The 13,063-nt window shown below is 45.6% G+C and overlaps 1 protein-coding gene across 4 annotated transcripts in view; it reads left to right on the plus strand.

The window, feature by feature from the left end:
- The window catches only part of LONRF1 (LON peptidase N-terminal domain and ring finger 1), a 272,719-nt gene that overhangs the window by 248,574 nt on the left and 11,082 nt on the right, over nucleotides 1-13,063 (plus strand). The gene's annotated exons all lie outside the window — the stretch shown is intronic.

Below are 13,063 nucleotides of genomic sequence, written 5' to 3' on the forward strand. Positions count from 1 at the left end.
TACAAATTGGAAACACACCTAAAATATCAATGAATCCATTCGGCTACCTACACACTACCACAAGGCTTAAAGCTAAAAACGGACACTTGACTCACCAGTGGCGGATTGTGGACGAATAGAGTGGGAATAGCGTTTGTGTTGATCGCCGTTTATTCTTCTTTGTTACCCAAGATGTGGTGTACATGTTCGAGGGAAAGTGCCGGCTGCAGATGCGGTATCGATCACCCCTCTTGTCTTCAAAGACTTGTTGGACTCTACTTTCCAGCTCATCCAGTGGATATCCGCAATGTCTGGCCCATTCTCTTATTCGATCAACAATTTTCGGGAACACATGCATTGTAGTGCCTTCAGATTTAGCATGGGTCTTCGAAGGGCAACCGCTAATCGAACAGGCAGGCATTGTTGAAAATTCTGAAAAGTAAATATCAAGATTATTATAAAACCTTGATGAATAAAAATGTCATAAAAAAGTAAATGAACCATACCATGCTCAATGCAAGGTTTGTTTTGGTCGCCGGAACTATACCAGTTCATCATGTGCAAATTTTTTCAATTATGTGACTAAACTCTGAACATGTGACTCGTCCCTTGGATGTTCTGTTTTGCACGAAAAGGGACCATGCTTACATTATAGACTGGACCCCCGAAGGATGCAATTCGATGACAATTGACACAGATGAAAATAAATAGATCTATTGATAGCATAACAATTGAAACTCAATTCAAAAGCAATGAGACCAATGACCATAGCTCTATTGGGTACTGTAATAGCAAATAGATTGAAATGTAAAAATGACCGAAAAATGACTAGGATACATGGCCTTACCTTGACCAACAAACAGTTGGATTCAGCAGGCCGAGCAGTATGTTGCAGGAGAACAGGTAGATGGCCACAGGTAGCACTGACGAGTTTGCTCGAAGCGGTCACAGATAGCACGGCGACGAGCAGATTAGCATAGATCTCAGTGCTTCCCAGGTAGATGGTTCAGGAGTTGACTTGCAAAGCACAAAGATGTTCTCATGAGACATAAGTGGTTTATAAAGTATTAGAAACAGGGGTGTGTTTGTGAATGAATGACGTGTGTATGTCGTATTATTATGTTTATTGCAGGGGGGCGGCCTGCCTCAGGGGAGGCCTGCCTGGAGACACGGGGTCTGAGGAGGCCATGTGAGCGATGGCCCCTGGGCGTGGGATACCTTTTGAAGTGTACATGCTGTTTGGCACCTTGGCCGTTTGCGCCCGTCGCAGCCCCTCATGCCAGCGCTCATCCCCTGGTGCGAACCGCCTTTGATAGAGGGGGTGGGATGGATGGGCCTGGGGCGTGCAGATAAGGCACAGGAAGACTGCTGAATGGAGACACACTTATGTGGATTGCAGGGGGTGGCCTGCCTTAGGGGAGGCCTGCCTGGAGACACGGGGTCTGAGGAGGCCATGTGAGCGATGGCCCCTGGCCGTGGGATACCTTTTGAAGTGTACATGCTGTTTGGCACCTTGGCCGTGTGCGCCCGTCCCTTGCCCTTATGACATTTGCGTAGATGGGAACACTGAGCAGGACACGGGGCATCCATTTTTGTACCCTATTTCCACTCCATTTTGGTGACCAGGCCTCACTGCGATAGTACAGCGCGCAGAGCACATGGCCCACAGCCTCGTTATCACTCTGATTGGAAAACTCCAGAGGTATTTGCAACAGCTAATAAATGTAACACATCACTCTCTGAGATCACGGTCCTGCATGTGAACGGCCTGAACCAAGCACATGGCTCGTTCATCTCCACAAACGTGTCCTTGCCCACGCACCCTCGCCAGTGGAAAGTTACTGCCATTCTGACCCCGTGTCCCTGCAAGGTATTCTCTTCATGTGCCAGATGGCCACCTAGCAGATCCCCAACTAACATTAGACCCCTACTGCAGTATATCGTTGCCTATCAATAACAAATGCCACATATCGGAGATTCTTGTGAGCACGGACCCACACTTCAAACACTGTATTATAGTGGTCAAGACCCTTGACCTAAGGCCTGTATAATCCAATGTTCATTGATAGTATTGATATATGTGTGACTTTTATAGAGACATAACCGACTGAAAGACTTTGAACAAGTGTTATTTAGTGCATGCATTATTGATAATATATTATGTTAGCTTAGATAGTGACCACCCTGCTTCACAGCGACCTGAACTTCATCCATTCCGAGCACAGGTGTCTGATGTCCATCTTTGAATGGAGACACACTTGATTTAAAAAATCGAAACAACCGTTGTTAAAATATATGTGGTTTTATTTTGTTGCTTATTTTGATGACACAAAAATACAAAAGTTTACACATTGTACAGTTCAGGTTGCAGCACAGCAAGAGAAAATCCCCTGTACTGACCGCTGTCACTCGGGAAAGTTTCTCTTATGGCACGAACGGCACAGGCGGGTATCACTCACTCTTCGAACGCGGTGTCCAAGCCTCCCCTGAAGCCACCATGTAAAGGAACGATAGGCCACCAGCCTGTACCACCTGTGAAAAGGAATGAAACAAACTGTTTTTAAATGACCAAGATAAGTTTAATAAACGTTTGTTGTCAATGACAATTCTTGTAACTAATGGCAATCTGCTCGGACAAATGCTATCTAGACACTGCACACTATTGAAAGACTTTCATGCGTTACAATGATATGTAGATGTAATTTTGGATATAGTAGAAGACCATGAAATAGGAGTGGCATCACAAGCAGAGTATACTTACTCGTTACTCGGATTACGAGGACGAACAGTTGCGCGAAGTTCGTGCATAAGCACCATCATTATCCTCAACACGGCCGTGTGAGGCAGGCTGCCCTGAAGTCTGGCAGCTCGGTGATGCATTGCGGTAGTGGCTCACCTTCCGAAATGTAGGCCACGCATCCTGAGTTTTCACAGCAGCAGCAGTTCTCCTCCTCGGTCGGCATTAGCTCGCACCGATTGCATGTGCACCAGGTGGAAACACTGTCCATGCGACTAGGTCCAGTGTCTTCATCTGTTGATTCGTCCTGCCAACTGCTGTCCGAAGCCCCATCGTTTTCGTGTGTTTCCCTTTCCAGTAGTTCCTCCTTGGTATACTCGGGCTCGTACATGTAGGGCATTATTATATCCATTGTGTGTTGCACAAACTAAAATAATTGATAGCGGTGGTACTGGTATCTGTCCACACGGGCTACAAGCAACGAAGGTAGCTGACCAGAGCACAGAAACGAGTCACAGAATACTCAAAATAACACAGAGAGAGGAATGGAATCGAAAATCTGCTGCTGTGTGTTGTGAAACGGTCTGTTTATACTTATTGAGGAAAGAGGCGTCCTGCCATTTCCATGGCGACATGTCATTAGCTGAAGCGCAGCGAATGTTGACACGAGACATGCTTTGGCGTTGTGAAATGGGCGGTACGCGTCTGCTGATGACAGGCTCAGGGGCGGGGGATATGATTTAGTGCCGCAAAAGCAGGTCCAGGGCGATGGGGGAAATGATAGGATTATCACAAAATGGCAGCTCCCTGGTGCCTGTTTTCGCGTGCGTTTAATGGATGAAAACTCGGGTAAGGTCCATAGGAAATTTTTCTAAAATCGAGCGACTTAGGCTTAAAAACACATGGCCGACCCGTAGGGGCAATAAACATTTTTGACCGAACCAGTCCTTTAAGAAGCTGTGCCGCGTTTGTAAGAGACTTGGACATGAGTAGACTGCCTCCATAACAATACACCGGCTACAGCAGACAAACTGTTTTGTAGACACCGTTTTTGTTGTTGTTGTTATATTTGATTGGGGTGGTTATGAGAGTAAATGGTGTTTCAGTTATTCGTAATTTGACTAAGATTGTATTTTGTTTCTCAACAAGTGGCATAATCTACGCCTGCGCCCCTCCTTGCAATTTAGAGATTCACCTGATTGTTCGGCCATGCAACATATTGGCAAGCAGTGACACTTTCAACCGCCGTTTTGATTTAAGATTAAGGACGGAAATGCTAAATTGTTAGAAAAAGGGTAAAATCCCCCCCCCCTTTTTAGTGCATTGTGCCCGATTTCCTCAAGCATGTCGGTCTTAAACTTCAGAAAAGTCAATTGCATGAATGCTAGGATTACTGCCAGACAGTGCTTTAAGTGGAAAAGACAATAGTCTCCAAAAAATGGGCGTGCCAGAAAGATTGCGTGGAGTGGCCAAAGGAGGTTGCAGCCTGCTCCAAACAACACATCCTGAAAACCTGTATTTTGGTTCATTGGTGATCTGCATTCCTTCTGCATAGTGTAAACAAATAATCTGGCTTGAGTTGTTAATATACCGGTCTCTAAATAATTCACACTGACTATGGGCCTCATTACGACCCAGGCGGGGTCCCCATTTCCCATTTTACCCTTCCCCATTCCCATTTTTGCCCCATAGGGCACAATGGGAATGGGGAAAGGCGCTTATTACGCCACCGTAAATTACAGTGGTGTAATTAGCACCAAGGTCCCTTTGCGGCAAAAAGCAGGCGTTAAAATCACCATCCCGCAAAGGGACCTTGGAATCAGGCGTTAAGGGTCGGCGCCGTTTACGGCGCCGTAAACCCCTTAACGCCTGGGTCCTAATGAGGGCCTAAGTATTTTAATTCAATCCGTGAGTACATCTCTTTAGTTTTATAAATCCCCTAAACGAAATGGGAGGGGGGCAAATGGCACAAATGTGGGATCCTGGTAGCATTGCATGAAAATCGAAAGCATTTTATGAACCTCACAATCACACTTTTATAGTTCACAAATATGTCTGATAATGATTTATCAATTCAATCCTTCTCGCCACATAACACACATCTCACTGGGCTTGGTACTACTTTCATTTGTAACAGGACTAACCCTAACGATGAAATGGCTGTAAACAGCAAGCTATACATGCTGGGCTGGAAAGCCTCCTCTTACTGGGTGAGGCTTCAGCTGCTCTGCTTCTGAGAGTACCACGTTTAATATTGCAAAATGTATTCCTTTCAGAGTTTGTGAAACGATCATTCTCCACGAGTGCAAGACTTTCGATGTGTGCACAGGAGAAATTGTAATGGTTGCTTATTGGTGGGTCACAAGGGAGCCCCGTTAACACCCCACCTCGGGGGCAGTTTTTGTAGACTGCCTGGGCATCGCCCTGGCCTTCTTAAAGCCCTGATGGCAGAAATTATGGTTTGGGATTCTGAACTTTTTTAATGTGCAATTTACTAACTTGTCTCAAAATCCAAATGTTGTGGGATTTACTTGTTTAATTGGAGATTGTACCGTGTTTTGTGTCCACTCAGATTGACCAACCCCCGTTGCAGAGTGGATCCTATGTAGCCTCAAGGTCTGCTTCATGCCTATTACGTGTGATTCATTCCGCACTGTAGCGGCACACTATGCTGATCGGAATGTTTGCATGTTGAGCTTGTGATTCAGATATCCACCTCTCATGTCTGTGCTAGGCTAGAACCAATAAAATGGGTGTCTTTTGGCCGTTTTTAAGGCAAGGCAGGGCACCAGATTGGCCCACAAGTGGCACATCTAACCCAATTGCCAGGGGAGAGGTGAAGTTAGAAAATGTCACTTAAGTCTAGGGTGGCAAAGGTCCTAGAACTGGCCATGTTTGGGAGAGACAAATTGGTATAAAGCTATTGAATTGTTGACTGTGTGATACCGGTTAGTGAGATGAGGCCTTGAGGTCTGTGGAACAGCCACCTGGAAGGAAGCCTTTTGGGTGTTTGTTACCTTGTTCCCAGAGTCAATATTTACAGTGTCCTGGTATGACTTGCCTCCTTTCTACACACTATACCAAGATGTGCAGTCCGGACAATTTCTATGTTGCTGCCATAAGAACAAATAAAAAATGAAAGGCAAACACAGTGCGTGACTGCACTTGCGTCCTGCACCTCCTTTCTCACCCGCCGGCTTTCCTTCCTAGGTGATCCTTACTCCGTTGAAGCTGGGCATGTTTTTCTGTGGCTGGCTCATGGCGTTAGAAGGATTCTAAATTGGTATTATTAGAGTTTTTTGGGATCCTACCAGCTTATGCCCCGAGATTTGAGCTACAAAGGCTTGGCTCTAGAAGATGCAAGGACAGTCCGTCCCAGTTTTATTTAAGCTGACCTGCACTCCTGGGAATTTGTTTGCCAGGGTCCACATCGACGCTAGTCTGACTGTGCTTCCCACTCTTATTCTTAATATTATCAAGGGATTTATTGAGTGCAGATAAAATTTAGGAAGCAGTGGAGCGCTTTACAATCCTAGGGGAAGAACATAAGCAGAGAAACAACAGAGTGGGGAAGGTGGGCAATTTGCCAGCAAAGGATGTTTTTTCTTTTTTCTTTTCAGTTGCATTTAGAATCTAGAATGGAGCAACCAGGGGAGGAAACGGTGTACATCATATCACCCAGTCTCAGGTAGGGTGCAGGGTGTGTGGTCCTAGGTGTAGGGGAGGAGCCATTCCTTGAAGAGGAGGGTCTTGTGCCCCTTCCTGAACTGTAGAATCGAGGGGATGAGTCTGAGGTGGTTCCAGATTCTTGGGGCATATACAGATAAGGCCAGTCTTCTTGAACTCTGCCGGTGCAGGAAGGAGAAAACCAGTCTGTTCATGTTCTTACTTCTGGTGGATCGTAGGTCTCCAGAGATAGTTTCTCCGTGAGGTAGCTTGGGGACTTCAGGGTGACAGCCTTGTAGATGAGACTGGCTTGCAGCGGGCGCCCGTGCAATTATTTTGAGGGCTGGTTTGATGTGGTAGAATTTGTGTAGTCTTTTGAGTGGTGATGCAGCTTGCTGGACACATCTCAGTAGTAACAGGTTGCCAAAGACCTTCAAAAAGGGTATTGCCACTATCCAGGTGTGAGAGGACCAAGGCTTGGACAGCAGATCCAAAGACGTTTTCTGGGGCAAAGGGCTTGATTTGTTGCAGGAGTGAAAGTTGGCCTCACACCACTTGTGTTTTCCTTAATGTGTGTGTTTTGAAGGAGAGGTGTCTGTTGATGTTGAACCCAAGGAACTTGGGGCAGGTGGCCAGCTGCGGTGTGAAGCTCCCAAGGTGCATAGCAGAGAGCCAGTTCTGGATGGTGGGGTGTTTGGTGGTGTTGGTCAGCAGTAAAAACTCAGAGGTTGAGCCTCAGGTAAGCATTGGACATTCACAATTGGATCAATGAGAGGCAGTTCTTGGGGCTGTGGATGTCTTTGCTGGAAGATATCTAGAGGTAGAATTGCATGCTATCTGCATATTGGTGGATGTGGATGTTGCATGGAGTGGGGAGGGTTCCAAGCTATACCGTGTAAAGATTGAAGATCACTAGGGAAGATAATGGATTCTTGTGGGACTCCATAGGTGTCAATTCCCTTACCATCCACTCTCTCAATCAGGGTCTCCAGGTACGAGGAGTGCTTGAATGAGGAGGCATGCTCCAGGTCTAAGGCTCTGAATACTATGAGGCATGTAATTGAGTGGTTACAGCCAAGAGCTTGTGAGTGGTCTCTGTTGGAGATGTGTGGATTTGCCCAGATCCTCCCTGACAGACGAGAGAGATTGGGCATCCCTCTCACCCTGAATATGGTGAAACCTCTCTCCTCACTTGTGGTTTGACAAGCTCCTTGAGGTCTTCACTTACTCCTCTCCTGTAACAGTTGGTCCTTTTGGTTCCTGTGGTTGACTGACCCTTCCCCCTGGATTTCTTTTGGCACTTCCAAGAGTGGAGTGCCTACCAAGAGCGTACCAGCAGTCTGCTAAGACAAAAGCAGCAGTTGTTTGAAGAGTAGGGCCTTCAGCGCCTGTAGTTCATGATCAACTGAATTGACCCTTTTTTCGGTTAGATTTTCATTTCAACACTGAATCTCCCTCCATTGTGAGACCCCAAGCACTTTTTGCTGGACTTGTGGATTTTCCCCTCTCGCCCTTCCTTTTACTCTTTCTACGGGTGTCATTTCCCTGACTCTCCATAGTACATTTTTGAATCGATCCTTTCCTGTAACATTTTGGGCATCTGCATTATATTATTGCAACACACGCCACTTTCTGTGCAGTGTTGCTGGGTTGCCTCTTAGGCCTTTTTCTCTTGACTTACCTTACAGAACTACTGTTCTCAAGGGTAGAGAGGGAGCTTCATCTCCTTTACATTTTATATTGTGAGACCAGCACACCCCACCTTATGTGGGGTGATGGGGAGATGCATAGTATCCCCTGTCTTGCGGCTCCTGTACCATTTCTGTTACAGTGACAAGCTTACTATTCTGGCTGGTGGTAGTGGACATATTTAACTTACCTTTTTTGTGATTTTTATTTGCAGGCTGTCAAACCAACTGCGGTCATGCACAGAAGGGTCACCATTTTGCTTTTAGTTTGCTTGTCCTTCCTATGCTGTCCTGGGTGGGGAGGTCTTGGTTCTTCTTTTGTCTTCAGGGGGAACCCTTTGTGCTGATGCTCCAGTGTGTCTGAGAAGGCAGAAATGGGGGAGGAGTTTTAACTCTGCTCACCTTCGTCTTCTGGTGTGCCTGAGAGAAACCAATTCCCACTAGGTGGGCTGGCTGTCCTGATTGAACAGCCACCAACCCTTTCTGTTAACATCAGGGAGAATTTGCAGAGGTTGTTTGGGTTCCTGTGTATCTGGCCTGGATCTTGGAGCTGAAGACAAGTCAGCCACTGGAACAGAAGATCTGATGAAGAGAAGACTGCTGAAGCTTCGTCCAGTGGCCGGAGGTGCCCGCTGTGTGACTGCTGCATGTGCTGATTCCTTACGAGTCCTGAAGATGACTACTCCACACTAGATACTGTTGGTACCCTTCAGTTTCGAGATGATCTGAATTTCGAGCCATCCCACGATGAGCTGTGACTTTCCTGAGCTGTAAACCGCCAATACCCTGGCTCCTTGAGCCTGAGTGCTGTACAAACGTCTTCCGAGAAACCAATCCTGCTGAAACTCTGGTGGACTCCTGCTGGATCTCCAGAGACAGGATTCCACTCCTTGAAGTCCCCTCCCCAGAGTGCTGGACCGAGATATCAAGGTGAATATTATCGGTTACAACTTTCCTTCATCTGGTACCTTGAAAATGGCGCCAAAACCACAGAGCCACGAGAAGCACTTAAGAATCTTGTTGGGAGTCTTTTCTGTCGACTGCTGCTGCAAGTTCCCATCCAGTGTCTGTTCTTTCGTCACCACGACCAAGAATCCAGAGACCGGACCCTGTGCTGCTGCATCGTGAAGGTGTCCATCTGCAAGCTCTCCTCCACTGCTGAGTTACTGTGTGGCTGAGGGTAGTGCTTACCTAAAGTCATGTGTTGCTCCTGTGTAGCTGTGTGGTTGTTTCGTATTTGGGAGTTTGCCGCGGCCTAACGCTGGAACGCATCTAGGGAGCCTACTACAAAGTCCCTTAACACTTGGGGCCTAATTCACAAGCGTTTTATAATGGCAAAACCCCATTGGAAAACACTGTGAATTAGGCCCTTAGTCTGTACCTACTTGTTTGATGAGAAATCCTCTGGAACTCTGACTTACCTATTTAAGCCTTATCCTGACCTGCCTACTGTTGGCAACTGGACCACCTGTCCCTCTTCTGCCTCCGAGAACACTCATGCCTTTAGAATAGGGAGGGGTCTTTAAGTAGAAGGCCTCTCACTAGAAAATATAACAAGTGTTAAGGTGTTGGTGTGTAATTTTGATTCCTAGACCGAAGATGTTACAAAATGTTACTAAGCTCTTACTTACCTTTTGAGTTGCTTATTGCCCCTCTGAAAAGTATAAGAAGTTATTTACTTACCTTTGAATTGTGTTCCACTTTTCTAGAAAGGAACTGAGTTGGTATTACTTTATTATTACTGAAACTGAATAAGTGTAAAAGTTTACCAATAGGGTTTACTCACCTTGAATAGCTTACTGCCATTCTAAATGTGCAACATTAAGTTCTTACTCACCTGGAAGTGCTTACTGCTTTTCTGAAAACTCTGATGGAGTTCCTGCTTATCTTAGCATTGTGTTCGTCCTCTGAAAAGTAACATTGGGATAACTAATTATTCCTGTTAAAGAAATATAGAAAGAGTTTGACCAATAAGGTTTTACTCGCCTTGAATAGAATATTGCTATTCTACATGTGTATCTCGAGTTCTCATTTATCCAAGAAGTGCATACTGCCCCTCTGAAAAGTTATTGCTTACCTTAGAATTGTGTTCCACTATTCTGAAAAGTATTACTGGTGTAACTGTATCATTCCTGAGAGAGAAATAAGTTACATATGTTGCAAGGGACTTTTTTGTAACTGTTGGTATTACTTTATTATTCCTGAGACTGGATAAGTGTAAATGTTTACCAATAGGGTTTACTAACCTTGAATTTCATACTGTCCTTCTAAAATCTACTAATGTGGGTTTACTCCCCATGAATAGCGTACAGCCGTTCTAAATGTAACACTAGGTTTTACTCACCTCGAACTGCATCCTGCTATCCTAAATAAGGCTTATTCTTTGGTTTGCATACCACAAGGATTGTGTTGGTTTTTATAATTGTTTATGAATGATAATGGTACTTTGGAATACTTTTTGTCTGCATATATATAAAATAAACCATTATTTTTACAATACATTAGTGTATTTGTGTTTCTTTGGACCATTTGTATGCTACAAGTTCTTTGTAACTATCTACTGCCCTTTCTCCATCATAAAATAAGCCTGGCTGCTCTGTCATTGCTACCATACTATCAGGTTGTACAGGTCTATACTAAGAGTTGGGGTTTCTGTATTGCACAAGATATTGTTTTATAAAGGCCCTTTGGTGGACTTTAGAAAAACTGGCCTAAAATATTTTGCCAGTGCACGGCCCTGCATCTTCATCAAAGTGATGGTGGTTATTCCAGAGTACCTACATTGGCAGTATTTGTGTATACATCCAACTGGCTAGTGAGAGCTCCTTCCTTTAGGTGGCACAGCCATCCCTTCTGCAGGTGAATGCTGTCCATTTAACCATGGGACTCTGTCAATCTTCCAAAGTCCACTCTCGTCCCATCTCAGATTATCCCATTGATTGGCATTGCCAAGTATATGGCATGGAATCGGCCTTATTCTAGGTGTTCCACCACTTCACCACTCGCAATGTGGCTAATTTGGCTTAAGTGTGGTGGGTACAGAGTGCTCCGACTCATGGCTTCCTGCAACCATGGGACCCTCAAATGCTTGACTCTGGGTGTTCTCTATTTGCTGTCCTCCTTGTGTCTGGAGAAAGACTTCCCATTCATTTTCAGGCACTTGCATAATACCTGGTGGATAAAATATGCCAGAGCCTTGGTTGGAACCCAGTTTACCATCTTTTCATGTTTACCCACTGTGAGAAACCTGACAGTGTTCTCCCACCTACTCCCTCGTGCTTTTCCATTCAGGTGTCCAGGGAAGGCCCATCTCTTGGATCCCGACCCTGGGGGTGAACAAGCAAGGGAGGATCACCTGAGTGGAGGGTTACGAGGGATTGGGAGGCGAAGGAAGTATTCCCCAAGTCCCAATAATACCCCAACCTACTCTCCCTCAGCTTTCATGGGGTATTTTCAATATCACCCCATCTCCCCCCTGCCCATTTTCAACAAATACTTGGACGAGGAGGAGGCAACTAAGAGCAGTAAAGATTACTCATAGAAACAACATGGGAAAGTAAGATAAACCTACCATAGAAAGAACTCAAGTTGTCCCACTAATAGTCAGGCAGGGTCAGGCATTTAATAATGACCATTCACACCTGACTCCACTTGACTATTTTTTCCACTATAAAAGTTGTGGTTTCACACAAGGAAGTGAGTGAGATGGGGTTTCTGTCAAGACCCGAGAAGCCAGGAAGCGGCGAGCAGCAGGAGAAGGAGGCTGGAGAAGAATGGCATGCTGAGATGCTGGACTGATGTTTGAGAGGGGCTGCAGTGTGGCTAGGGAGCCATGCCTCCAAGGAACAGGTGGAAGACATCTGGTATCCTGCTGGTGGTGGTTCCTGAAAATGATCTTTGCCTTGGGACGTGTGCCAGTCCCAAGGGTGTCTGAGGGTCATGTGGTGAGACCCTGACCTCAACACTGTGTATCCAGTGGAACTGCTGGTCAACACGACGCTGCCTGGTGAGTGAGTGAGAGAGAGAAACTCTGGAGCGTGCGTTTGACTGAAGCGGAGCGGGAGAAAGACACAAATTTAAAGCAGCACAGAAAGGTTGGAAAGTGTGCGAAGGACAAATTATAAGAAATAAACAGAAGAGATGAAATGGAAGAAAGGAAGCTGCGCAGCAGCGCAGAAGAGAAAAGCAAAAGGAAAGGCATGTGAACAGTTTAAAGAATAAAGTATGATGTAGAGAAATGCAAATTGCACACAGTAAAGAGTGGACAATGTGTTGGGCGTGCAGGAGAAGAACGAGAAAGTACAGGAAAGTGCAAGTGTGCACAGTGAACCAAGTGCAAGAGTGTCTGGTGAAACAAAAGAAACCCGGGGAAGAAGCCAAGGAAAGCAAGAAGGGGTGCAGGAAGCACCTGAAGGTGAAAGGTTTAAAAGAAGAGTACAAATAAAGAGGGGGTTGCAGATCAGAGTGGTCACCCCTAGAAGGAGCAAAGAACCAGGCGGTTTCAAAAGTCTCTGATTGTACTCCCCCCAAGTGTAGTGTGTGTGTGTGTATGTGTGTGTGTGTGTGTGTGTGTGTGTCAGGGTGTATGTATAGCCTGAGAGGACTAGCAAAGAAAGCAAAGTGCCTTTTTGAAAAGACTGAATTTATGATGGAAGCGGAAGGGGCCTGAGCTTGGGGAAGGGAACCAGGAGAGGCCCAGCCAAGTTGGAAGGATTGAAGTTTGGGAACGGGAACCCAGCGAAGCTTTAAAAGGAACAGTGTTCTATTTCTTTTGTGGTGTTTGGAACTTGAACAAGTTGAAGCTTGGGGAAGGTAACCCCAAGGAACCCAAAGACACTGAAGGTATTTGAAACCACTGCAAGGCCTCTGTGGGGAAGGTTTGACAAACAGCCCTTTTTGATTTATCTTATTTTTGTGACATTGACCAAAATACACCTGGTGAGAGGACCACCTGAAAACAGCTTTGGTTTTCAATTTTCTGTTGAACCACTAT

The sequence above is a fragment of the Ambystoma mexicanum genome, chromosome 3q (genome assembly GCF_040938575.1).
Source record: "Ambystoma mexicanum isolate Mex_15411 chromosome 3q, UKY_AmexF1_1, whole genome shotgun sequence".
NCBI classification, from domain to species: Eukaryota; Metazoa; Chordata; class Amphibia; order Caudata; family Ambystomatidae; genus Ambystoma; species Ambystoma mexicanum.